Source organism: Stegodyphus dumicola, chromosome 11 (assembly GCF_044657685.1).
Source record: "Stegodyphus dumicola isolate Sdum_Otavi_A_Nest chromosome 11, ASM4465768v1".
Lineage (NCBI taxonomy): Eukaryota > Metazoa > Arthropoda > Arachnida > Araneae > Eresidae > Stegodyphus > Stegodyphus dumicola.
The window spans coordinates 68,992,855-69,006,616 of NC_140778.1; positions in this window are offsets into that span (position 1 = coordinate 68,992,855).

The following is a 13,762-nucleotide window of genomic DNA, read 5'->3' on the forward strand; positions in this document are numbered from 1 at the left end:
TCATCTGAAGTCTGCACCTTACCAAGACGATGCGTCAGATGCGCTGGGCCGCATCAAGCCAAAGAATGCACTAAACCCTTTGAAGAGCCGAACAAATGTGCAAATTGTTCGGGAAACCATGCTGCTAACTGGCGTTCCTGCCCGAAGTTCCCAGGCTCCAAAAACAGACAACCTCCAAAGCCAAGCACCAAACCCAGTCAGACCGTTGACAACACAAACAAATTTAACTTACAACATAATACATTTCCAGTTCTGCCGGCTGCACACACTCCCAGTGCAAATAATACTCGCCCTGGAGTATCATACTCTGCTGCCCTTACGGGTATGCAACAGACTGCACCCCAAATTCTTCCAAATCTTAGGAGCAAATTCGACTCTAAATTGTACCGAGATCCTTTTGGCTATAATCCAAATTTCTAATCAGCCTGGCATTGACCAGAGCAAATTACTTCTGGCATTCAAAAACGCCTTACCGCAGCTCAGAGTGGCTCCATCTGGTGCTGACGCGGCCTACTATATCTTTGAGAGTTATATTACTCTCCAATTCTCTGATTCCCACATTCATTAAAATTCAATACTTTGAAAGGGTTGAAAAATCTTAAACTATGCACCTGGAATGCAAATGGCATTCTTTCCAAATTCCATGAGTTTAGAGACTATGTAGAAGAAAAGGATTTTGATATCAATTTTGTCCAAGAGACCAAACTCCAGCCAGGGAGAGCTCCCAAGCTTGTAGATTATGCACTATATAAAAATGACAGACAAGCTTCGAATACACGTGATGTCTATCATGGTGGCACTTGTATTTACATAAAAAACTCTATTCCGCATCGTAGAATTGACACACCAAATATGAGCAAACTTGAAGCAACAATTATCGAAATCTTTATTCAAAATTCACCATCCCTAGTTATGATCTCTGCCTATCTCCCACCAGGTGGAAATTTTCCTGTGGTAGATTTCAATAAACTGCTCAATTTTTCAAATAATCTTATCATAGCTGGTGATTTAAATTGTCACCATCAGCATTGGCGTTGTCATAGATCAAACCCTGCTGGTCGTGGCCTTCTAAAATGGGCTCAGTGCGCCCAAATTAAAATTATTGCGCCGGATTCCCCTACTAGATATGGTTCACGGGGTGCCCCATCATTCATAGATTTGGCACTCTTTCGAAACATCCCTTTTGGATATCACGTGACTGTTGAAAACTGTTTATCTTCAGATCACAACGCCGTAATCATAGACCTTAACTGTACTACTTTTAATCAAAATTCTCCGGCACTCGTCTCTACAAACTGGGACAATTTTGGTTTCAAACTTAAAAGTAAAGATTTGCCCTCCCTTGAAATTAAATCCAGCCATGATATAGACTCGGCAGTTGATCACTTAACGTCCATTCTAACAGATACTTATAAGAAAGTATCAAAACCCACCCTTAGACCCAATTTTCGTAAATTACCCCAAGAAATTAAACTCAAAATTAAAGAAAAGAATAAAGTACGGAGACTTTGGCAAAGAAATAGGAATCCAGGTCTAAAAATTCAACTCCGTGCTCTCCAAAATGAGATCAAGGCATCATGTGACCAGTTCTTCCAATCACAATACACGAATTACATTCAGTCCCTAACGACCAATGATAACAGTCTTTGGCGCGCATCAGCCCGCCTACGCAAACACAAGTCTAACATTCCGTCCTTAGCTACGGACGCAGTGGTGGCTCACACAGACGCTGAGAAATCCGAACTAATTGCGGATTCTCTTCAAACTCAATTTACACCACATAATGAAGGAATTTTTGCGAACAGCGCAAGTTCTTTCCCACAAGATGTTGAACGTTTCCTCTCCTCGCCTTTCGCGAGAGATATACACTATACATCCATGAGCGAGGTAAGTGAATACATTACCAAGCTCAAACCCAAAAAAGCCCCTGGTATGGACTCTATTTCTAATCGTATGATTAAAAATTTACCCACCAACTATCTATTTTTCTTAGTAATGCTTATAAATTTTATGATACAGCATTGCTATTTTCCTCAAAGCTGGAAACAAGCACTTATAGTGCCTATTCCAAAACCAGGCCAAAGCCTTTCTAATCCTCAAAATTATAGACCTATCAGCCTCCTATCCTCGTTATCTAAGATATACGAGTTTGTGTTACTTAAACGCCTGAATGATTTTCTCCGAAATCACAACGTTCTGATTGATGAACAATTTGGATTTCGAGCAAAACACTGCACCACGCACCAGCTGCTGAGGACAGTGGAGTTCATTCACGAAGGGTTTCGTAACAAAATGCTTACTGGCGCTTTATTTCTTGACATAGCCAAAGCATTTGATAGGACTTGGCATATAGGAATTATTATCAAGCTCATACGACTTGACGTTTCGGCCCATTTAATCCATATAATTAATTCGTACCTCACTAATAGATCTTTTCCTGTACGAGTTAATTCTTTCATTTCGGCACCCCGTCATATACTAAGCGGCGTCCCCCAAGGGTCACTTTTAGGCCCAATTTTGTTCAACATTTTCATAAATGACATACCAAAATCACCTAGTATCACTCTTGCACTTTATGCAGATGATACGGCCATCCTAGCTCAACACACACGCCTTGAAAGCTTGGTCCAAATCATTCAGAGATATCTCTCCAGCCTTGAGCACTGGCTCATCACTTGGAAAATAAAAATTAATGTTGCTAAATGTGCTGCTATGATATTCAAACGTAGCCCCCTCCCGTACCCTTCCATTAATATTAAATTCTTTGATGACTATGTTCCCTGGTCAAATTCTTACAAGTACCTAGGAGTTGTACTTGATTCAAAATTAACCTGGCGCCTTCACATTGAAAATGTTCTCAACAAAGCGAAAGGTGCTAGAGCCCAACTTTACCCTTTTTTAGCTCGAAAGAGCAATCTGTCAATTAAAAACAAAATCCTTCTCTATACATCCATTATAAGACCTGTCTTTATGTATGCATGTACAATCTGGGGTACTGCTGCAAAAACTCATGTGAAAAAACTTCAATCTTTTCAAAGTAAAACCTTACGTATGGCCCTGAATGCAGCCTGGTACGTCCGTACAGATGTGATTCATTCGGACCTAAATATTAAACCTGTAGATTATCATATTAAAAAGCTTAGTCAAAATTTATTCCTCAAAATTGAACAGGTTGATAACCGAGCACTTCAGCAGATTCCAGCATACGATCCTGCTATTTGCAGCTCACAGAAGAGACCAAGAGCCGTGATTGGCCGAGAGTTCGGCATCTACCCTCCATCTAAAAGGGCAAGACACGCCCTCTCAACATCAGTTCCAGCTCCCGCGCCATGAAGGAAGGACGTCTCTTCAGCGAGCTGCCATATAATTGCTTATTTCATCCTCTGCCACTATCAAGATCTTCAAGCAAAGTTATCAATCTGTTTACTTAAGAATCACATCTCCCGCAGATATCAAATCTGCCTATGAATATTTTCATCGCGGTCTTAATAATTATTTGCACTCCCCAACACAAGCCACATGCCAATGAGCCTATTAATCGTAAAATCTTTCCTATCCGCTTTTTGCTTTAGTGTTTGTACTGTGTATAGAAAATTATAAAAAACCAAAAAAAGTATAAAATTATAAAATACAAAAAAATTTTAAAAACCTAAAAACTTATAAAAAAAATTATGAAACTTTAGTTTTTATTTCTCATCTCTATCCCTAAACTCTCTCGAGCCTGTGGCTCCCTCTAGTGTGCATCAAGTAAATCACTTATGCCAAATTTTTCTTATTTCTGCTCGCTTTTATTAATTCTGATGTGGAGGTAGATGGTTTTGAACCATAGGAACTCCGAAGTTTTTAAATCATTGGCATTGGCAGGACCAAAATATGTGGACGCATATATGCTGCCTTGCCGCTATGAGAGCCATTATTTTCGAACGCATATATACGGCCTTGCCGCCTGGAGGGTTAATGGAAAGGATAATTAGTTGCCACATATTAAGAAGTTCGCCAAGTAAATTATTCTCGGCGCAAACTGAAAATATTGCGCTAAGATAAATTTGTGAATTTCTCCTTAAATTTTGCACCAAATTTTACAAAATTTAATATCTACGCATAATTTGAGTAGTAGAATCGAAATGTGGAAAAAGAATTTGTGTGTTATATAAAAAAAAGTCCGATTTTGTGTCAAAATACCTATGTTAGAGAAAAATGCTATATGTAAATCTAATATATATCCTAAGTCGCGCTTTCGAAACATGAAAAACGCTATTTGAATTTTGTCGGTCCGCCCAGTAGGACGGGAGATAAAGAATTATCCCCCCCTTTTTTTTTTCGCAGTGTACATTTCGTCACCAGTTGTCACATTGGTAGTTCGCTCCCTGGTGTCAAATTCACAAGAGCACATCAGTATCGCCATTGAGAGAGGGGTTTTCAAAAATGGACCAATGAGCTTCTATTGCTCATGTGGCGCTGAATCTTTGAAATTGCTCATATGAGCATATTTTGTTGTTTTAATTTTGTTTCGCAGTTATAAATGTAGGGCGTATAAATGCTGCTATCATTTTAGTAGAAACTCTCGTACTCCTTTCATCGTATAAGTTTATTTAATCGCCAACAATTCACTTTCGCGGGACTACTCACGCACTGATATTCCGATTAATGTTCGTGGCATATCATCGCTTTCTATATCGAGAAAATGACTCAAGCTACAATTAGCCTCGAATATTATGCATTTACTAGCAAATGTAAATTAAGAGAATTCAAGCGTGTAATTTTTTTATTGAAAATAACTGAAAGTTATACAAGTAATCTACGAGTACTTTCTTATCTCAGAGCTTGCACGGCTCAGTTATGTTAGACTCAGTGCATACATAGATTATGAAATTGTACGACTCACAATATATTATACAGTGAAAATCGTTTTACACGAAAGAGGGACTGAAATATTTTTTCGTGTTAAAAGAATTTCGTGTTAAATTATATTGCGAAAAAAAATATATTCAACAAAATTAAGTTTGCTAGAGTACATTTTATTTGCAAGTGCATAGCTCATACACAGATAATAAAATGATTAAAAAGTCAAGGTCATCGTACCTGTTCACGGCTCACTATCATCCTCGCAGTGTTTAAATTAGTAGTTGGTCGAATCGCCCCTGGCTGGCAATGCTTGCTTGAATTCGTCGAGGCAAGGAGTGGTAGAGGATCCTAATGTCATTCTGCCAGGCATTCATCCGTTATCGCTCCAGATCTGCGATATTTTGTGGTGACTGAATCTGGCGGCCTACTATGTTCCAGGCACGCTCGATTGATGAAAGGTCTGGTGACCTTGCTGGAGAAGGAAGAATATCAATCGCACGGGGATAGTCTACAAATATGCGAGCGGTATGTGGCCAGGTATTATCTTGTTGGAAAATGGCCCCAGGATGATATCAACATATCGTTGAGCTGTTAAAGATGTACGGAAGAGGACTAAAGATGACTTGCTATCATAAGAAATAACGCCCCACACCATCACACCAGGGGTTATGACTGTATGCCTTTGTAAAACAGTCTGATTGTGACCACTAGCCACGTCCTCTCCAGACACGAACACGGTGGTCATCTGCTTCAACAGTGAAGCGGAATTCATCCCTGAACACTAAACGATGCCAGTCTGATGGCAGTTATGAAGATCGGCTGCGACAAACCCTCCAGACGGTCCGCTGATGTTGTGGCGTCAGAGGTAAAAGTCGTAAAGGCCTCTGTGCGCGTAACCCCGCCTCAGACAAGCGCCGTGAGATGGTGGACCGTACCACGGGAGGTATAGGCGTGGCTGTAGTGCGTTGAATAGTCGACAATGACATCGTTGGAGCGGTTCGGACCAGGCGAACAATCATCCTATCTTGCCTCGCATTTGTGCTCCTTGGCCTTCCAGAGCCTTTATTTCGTCGGCAATTTCCTTGTAGCAAGCATTACTGCTAACATATTTGCACAGCAGTGTCTGTTCGCTGCAGGTGGTGGCCTATTGCTCGGTATGTCCACCCAGCTTCACGCAACCCTACAATGCGACCACGTTCGAAGTCGTTTAGTTGTCTGTAAGGTCTTCGATATCGTCGTATTAGCATCATAAGTTGCTTCTTTACGGAATTACAATGGCAGCAACAAAAAAAGATAAATTTCCCGCCTCTGTTTATAGTTTTATACTTTGCGAATTGCGCAGCAGAAACGCGCGCTATGATCGCAATTCCTGTTCATTTGCCTTGAAATTTTGATCATTTGCATGTTCGATCAAGATGTTTTTGCATACCAAATTTCGTCACGATCGCAAAAGTCCTTCTTGGTGCTCCGATTTTTTTGCAAAAGAGTATATATACATATATGCATGCATTTAATAAAAATGAATGAAACAAAAACATGCACAAGAACTTAATTTAATACAAAATTTTGAAGTTTTTCGAACAACAAAACATTTATTGAGGCTTTGGAAAATAATCTGATATTTTTATTTCCATTGTCTTTTTTAAGCACCAAATTGTCAAGAATTTGTTCGATGTCGTCCACTTTGTTATTCATTTCACCATTTGAATGTGCGTCTAAATAACTAAGCATACGTTACCTCATTTCGAATGACGTGGGAACAGGAGCTGCATTATTCATTTCATTTTTGTAGTCGGAATCTTCATCAATGATATTTTTTTAACTTTGAACAAACTCCAAACTGTCTTTGTACCATAAATGGGACTGCACGCACATTATCATTATCTACTGCAACGAATTCTTCCGATGATACAGTAGGACAGTCCAATAATATAGAAACTTTCTCAAACATTTCAATAAGTGTCAGCTCAGTTTCAATATCCCTCTTCTCCAGTTCTTTCGGCGCGAACCAAAGTTGCTGATTTTTACACACATTACTATGTGCCAATCACCGAATTCCAAAGCCAACTGATGAGAGATGAGATGCTTTTGTGTGTCGTTCGTTGGGGTGGAGGGTGAAAGTAGCTTAGAAAATTCACTGTAGCAATATATCAAGGCTGAAGTTTTTAAAAATTGGAAGCCAATATGTACAAGATTTCAAACTTTAAATTCTGAAGTAACTCTGCATCTGATGATAAAATAATTTCTAAATCATGCTTTGTTCCAGTACTAATATTACACTTCAAAATAGTTACTTTTTTACACTGAAATTCAACTTTTAATTTCGCTGATGAAGCAGAACAGTTTTACTCACTAATTATAACAAAACAATTAGAAAATTATATAACAGTTACTGAACACATTTATGCACTTATTAGAAAATACACTGAAATAATTAAGAAAGCTAGAAAACTTCATGTTATCCATTTTAGAGCAGCAAATGAAAGTGTGAGACATGCATCCGAGTTGTTGAAAAAACCAGTACCATGTGCTAACTCAGCTTCCTCCCGTAAAAGCTCATACCCATGGCACTGAACTGATTACTCACTCAACTACCCAAGGCGATGTTGCAGTAAAACGCAGGATAAAACCGAGAGCTGAAAAAGCTGATGATTCATCAAAAAAATCGAATGAAATCTCCTCCACAAACCCATCTAAAGTAGCAGCCAGTAGCCACGCTAATGCGGCGCCATCTAGTGAGACCTCCGAGAAGCCGGCTGCAAGTACGTCCCAGACGGAAAGCATGGTGCGGCCTATCGGTACTACAGATGAGGTCACGTGCCCGGCTGGGCTAATAAGTGATGCTCATGTATCTGAAGCTAGTGAGCCAAATGACGCTCATACTCCCCAGGCTGGCGCAACTCAAACTAGTACGGACGGCCACTTTACATTTCCCAAATTCCCCGCTAAAATGCCCCCAATTTGCATTGAAGGATGTAAATTTAATTGGAAAGATTTTAATGAGATGTTGGAAAAAGAGGAATTAACCGATTTCACCGCAAAACGGAAAGCACAAGGACAATATGAGATGCATACAAAAAAACCTCAAACACACAAAAAGATGATTACACTTTTCATGGCACACGATCTTTCATATCACCCTATCAGGTTCCAGATGGGAAAAACTTAAAGGTTGTAATTCGGAATCTCGATATTGACATTGACCCGGCACACATACAAGAAAAGCTTGAAGAGAAAGACTTCAAAGTTCTAAAAGTCGAGCAATTATTGCGGCAACGAGGCATAGAACGCTAAAAACTACCCTTATTTTTGGTCACTCTACACCTATTTTTGGTTCATGCTCCAACAAGCGCATACACCAATTGAAATTTCTCATGAGGCTGCACATCAAAGTTGAGAGATAAAGGGGACGTAAAGGCCCCACACATTGCTACAGATGTCAGCGATATCTTCAGGCACAAGCGGCATGTAATCACCCACCACGCTGCTGCAAATGTGCGGGAGACCACGAAAGCCGAGATTGCCCCAAACCCAAGGACTCTGAACCCACGTGTTGCAACTGCCTTGGAAAACATACTAGCAACTGAAGAGGTTGTGATGCCTTTCCCATACAGAAACCCAAAGCTGACGCCATCCCTAAAATGAGGACCGATTTGTGGTAAACAAATCCTATGCTCAGGCTGCTAAATCTGATATATTTGCTGAAAAAATTACTAAGGCAGTTTTAGAGGCCCAAAAAGTTATGCAAAACTTACAGGACCTCACTTCCCTGTTACATAACTATCAGCACATGATCGCTGAACCCTACTTAGTGAGGCTCCAATCTACCACTAGTTATGAATCTTAGGCCGCAATGAAAAATAAATCCAGTAACGGTCTTAACATGGAATGCCCATAACCTCACAAACAAACTGGGTGAACTACAAGATTTCCTTCATACACATAATATTGACATTGCCCTCATTACTGAAACACACGCCACGCCCGCACACTCACTAAGCATTCCAAACTATCGCAGTTACAGGTGTGATAGAATTCGGCACAGAGGAGGAGGCGCCCTTATTTATGTAAAGAGCAGTTTTAACTCAAGCTATCATTCTTCGGATAACAGTAATGGATTTGAAGAAGTAAGAGCTACTCTTCACATTCCTAACTGGGGAGGAATCACAATATGCGCCCTTTACAATCCCCCCTCACTCAGTCTCCAAGATCAACACCTTCTCAATCTTTTAAATAATCCATTTCCCACTTTATTAGGCGGTGACCTAAATACCAAACACACCAGCTGGGGATGCCGTAGGACCAACAAAAACGGCGAAATTCTTTATAATTTCCTTCTCAACAACCCATTCTACATTCATCCCCCAAATGAGTTCACTTTCCGACCGACTAATACCAGACATAGACAGTACTGGACTTATTTTTATCCTCCACGAATTTTCCACTTGCCACGGAAGGGACAAACGATTTATCATCGGATCATGTTCCAGTATTGGCGCACTTGAGAATCTACAAAGTGGAGAAGGAGCACATTTCTAAAAGCACAGACTGGAATAAGTTCAAAAATTTAGTAAACATTCAGATCCCAAGCAAGTATCCACTAAGTACCACAGAGGATGTTGATAACGCCATACAAAATATTACTGAATATTTAAATGATGCCTTCAAGAATACCACTGTGGTAATTTAAAAACTTCCGTCAAATATAAAAAACATGATTCGAGAAAGGAACAGACTCCTTAAGCTCTACATCTATTCACGTGACCGAGCGGTTAAGTCGTTGGTCAATAAAATGAACAGACAGATTAAAAACCTCATTGACGAGCACCCCGTCACCACCTGGACCTACGCGATCAACAATCTTAACGTTGAAGATGGTGCATTCTGGAAATACATCAGAAGGCAAAAAGCAAGCAAAACCAAAAACATGCCACTGAAAAACAACACCGAGCACTTATATACGGATGAAGAAAAACCAAATGCTTTCGCTGACCACTTCACAGAACAATTCAAGCCAAACACAAACGCTTCCGATCCTACTTTTATAGAACATGTAAATAACACTATCAAAAGATGGCTACTCCAAATTACCGCTCAGAACATCCCAAATCTCACTGTCTCCACTGAAGTAAACACCATTTTTTTCAAAATTGCATAATCGCAAAGCACCCGGCAAGGACAATATCTCAAATACACTCATGTCCATAAATTAAATATAATGCAAAATCAGTCAAAGAAAGAGTTAGAAGCAAAACAAATTTGTCTTATTTGTAAATCTTATTTATTCAACAAAAGGTAAAGAGCAAAAAAAGATGCTATATGGTTGATAATTATTAAAAAAATAGAGATTTTTTCTCCCTGGAGCAAATTTCAAAAAACCAATATTACATGGTTGGTATGATTGTTAATACATTGTATGTCTCCCAGACGATGCAATACAGTCCGTACAACGCGTAGGCATGCTGAGTATCAAATTATCGATCTGATCTTGGGGGATATTACACCACTCAAAAAGCAATGCTCTCCGAAGTTCCGGTAGACATGTAGGAGGAGGTTGACGGGCTGCAACTCGTCGGCCAAGCATCTCCCACACGTGCTCTACTGGATTCAAGTCCGGTGAGAATGCTGGCGTGTCCATACGGGTGATATCCTCCGATTGAAGGCATTCGCTTACGATGTTTGCACGGTGAGGACGGGCGTTGTCATCCATAAACACAAATTGCGCGCCCATGGCGCCCCGAAACAAACGTACATGTTGTTCCAGAATGACGTCCCGATAGATTTGGCTTGTCATGGTTCCAATTTGAACATGCAGGTCAGTTCTGGAACGCAGAATAATTCCACCCCAAACAAGCACTCCTGCATCACCGTAACGGTGTCGTTCAATGATGTTTTCTTGGTGGTAACGGGTACCTGGAGCTCTCCATACGAAAGTCCGAAAACATCACACAAGCCCACTGTTGCGGTGTCCACAATGCATGCTCTCTACTCCAGGCTAACCGCAGGCGACAGTGAGTTGCAGTAAGTGGAACGCAGCTGACAGGTCTACGAGCATATAGACCAATCTGCCGTAAGCTTCTGTACACGGTCTGCCTTGAAATTGTCGTACCAGTGGCTGAAGAGAGCTGACGAGACAGGTCTGAGGCTGTGCTCCGCCTGTTTCCTTTGGCAGTAACTACCAAATACCGGTCCTTATTCGGCGTTGTAACTCTGGAGCGACCTGTGCTGTAACGTCTACTCACATTACCATCATCTTGGAATCGTTGTCAAAGCCTGGGGATGACACTCTGGGCAATTCCAAGTTCGTCTGATACTTCCAGTTGGGTACGCCCACATTCCAGACGGCCGATAATTCTACCACGTAAAAAATCATTCAAATGCGTCCTTTGTGTCATAACTATTCGGTTATTGCGCTGAAATGCTTATAAAGCGCCTGCGAACAATTTTCTTCTTCGCCTGTATTCCTTATATATCACTCTCTTACACTTTCGTCATTGTGACGTATCATCGGTGTCATCTGATTACTTCCTGAAATTTGCATATGATTCTTGAAGATGTGTGTAGTGATTTTACAGGTGATATATTTATTTTAGAGTTCGATTTCCGCGTGACTACGAATTATCCTTAATTTACGGACATGAGTGTAGAATGATAAAAAATTTACCGATTCGCTACATCCCCAAACTATGTGGGATATTTAACGCCTGCATGTATTTGAGCTACTTCCCAACTGCATGGAAACATGCAACGATTATTCTTATACCTAAGCCCGGGAAAGATCTTACACGGGTAGAAAGCTATCGTCCGATTAGCCTGTTACCAACACTAGGCGAAAATTTCGAAAGAATTATTTATAAATGGATTCTGTACTGAGCTCACTGCCTGATCAGCATTTCGGATTTAAAAGCGGACTCTCCACCACCATGCAGCTGGCTAGAATAGTGGAGTTTATTAGTTCTGCAATCCATAAACATCAGACGACGGCGTTTCTTATGCTAAACGGGGCCAAAGCTTTTGACCGCGTCTGGCATAATGGGCCTATTTATAAAATGCTTCCTCTCAATCTCACCAGGGAGATGATTCTATTAATTTATTCTTTTATCACGAATCACAGATTTGCCATCAGAAACGGTAATTTCTACTCCCCCCTCAGACAAATTCAGGCCGGCATCGCCAAGGGTTCAAATTTAGGTCTTCTCTTGTACCTGATTTATGCAATGGATTTCCCGCTTTTTGACGATAACATTAACTGCATTACAGCATGTTATGCTGATGATACAGCCATTCTGTTCTGTTCCTCAAATCCCGACCATGCAATTAAACGCATACAGGGCAACATGCGAGAAATTGAGAAATGGTGTCGTACCTGGAGAACCTGTATCAACGCTACCAAATGGCAGCTTTTGCTTATCGGACGACATAGAAGGAAAAATGTAGACACTGAACTCACACTATTTAATGAAAAAATTCCGAAAGTTGGCAAAGCAACCTATTTAGGTGTGGGATTTAATACAACACTCACCTGGAACCCCCATATATCAACTGCTATCGGCAAAGCAATTGGTATTGCTCGCAAACTCAGCCCGATCATCAATGCATCCTCAAAACTTGATCTCGCGCGGAAAAAGCGTGTTTATACATCAATACTTGCTCACGTATGCTTCACCGGCCTGGTGTACCGCATCTAAGCCTGATTTCCAAAAACTCCAAACATTCCAAAATATCTTCCTTCGAAAAATCACGGAAGCGCCCTGGTTCATCCGTAACGAGGAATTACACAAAGATCTAAAAGTCGAAGATATCAAAGCGCACATCGGACATGTTAACAATAACTTTTTCAACAAAGCGATTAGCAACGACACGGTTCATTTTGATGATAACTTTAAGTATGAACTCATAGAAGATGATTTTAACCTACGCCCATATGCCACCCATCTGTTAACATTTAATATCTGATTCCAATCTTTTTTTATTTCTCATCTTTTCATATTCACAAAGGCCCTAAGGGACAAAGTTGGTTTCACGTAGTAATTTCACACACAATCATCATACATAGGGCATATTTTGACACCCTCACATCTCCGTGTTCTTGCAACACCATAATTACAGGCAAGGGCTTATATATACATTTTCCCCTCCACCTAGTTCACCCATTAGTGGCAATCCAAATAAGGTCTCGTACGTGTGGACTCCCTGCTAAGGGGCACCTGAGGTGCTGGTAAGTAGCGATGAAGTTCGCGCTGAGACCAGCCTAACTAAAAGCTCGTTTCCACTACTGCGTACGAACGCGTTGCGTCAATTGAAGACACGCCTACGGCATCCGTACAAGCGTTTCCACTGCTGCGTATGCGTAAAATATTTTCATTTTCCGCCGCTAGGTGTCACTGTAATATTTTGGCGCAAGCAGTTCGCAAGTTACGACGCTGAACATCTGAATTTTTCCCGCTTAAGCGAGTATTGTTTGTTTTGGATTTGATATGGAATTTTAGATAAGTAAGGTTATAATGCATATTATGAACATCACGAATTCCATAGAAGCTGAACTAAATTTAAAAAAAAAAAATTGTGTTTCTAGAAGCCTTAAATATTATGAAATAATATATATATTATTAAAACTAAAATGTACTGTTAGTGAAAAAGTAAACAAATAAATAACATAAAATAAAAAAGTTAAAGGGATTAAAAAATAGTTGGTACTTTAAAAGTACAGAGCAACTCTAAGGAAAGGTTCACAATATTTAAGCAAAATTTGCTATGCTTGTATACCGCTGACTTCAGGGTCATAGCTGGATAATTTATTAGAAATCTCGTTTGTTTTAAAATGCACTATGGGCAGTTATATTTTATACATAATCCATAAAATATTATTTTTAATTTAAACATTTTTAATTCATATGTCTTTTTATACAAGAAGTTA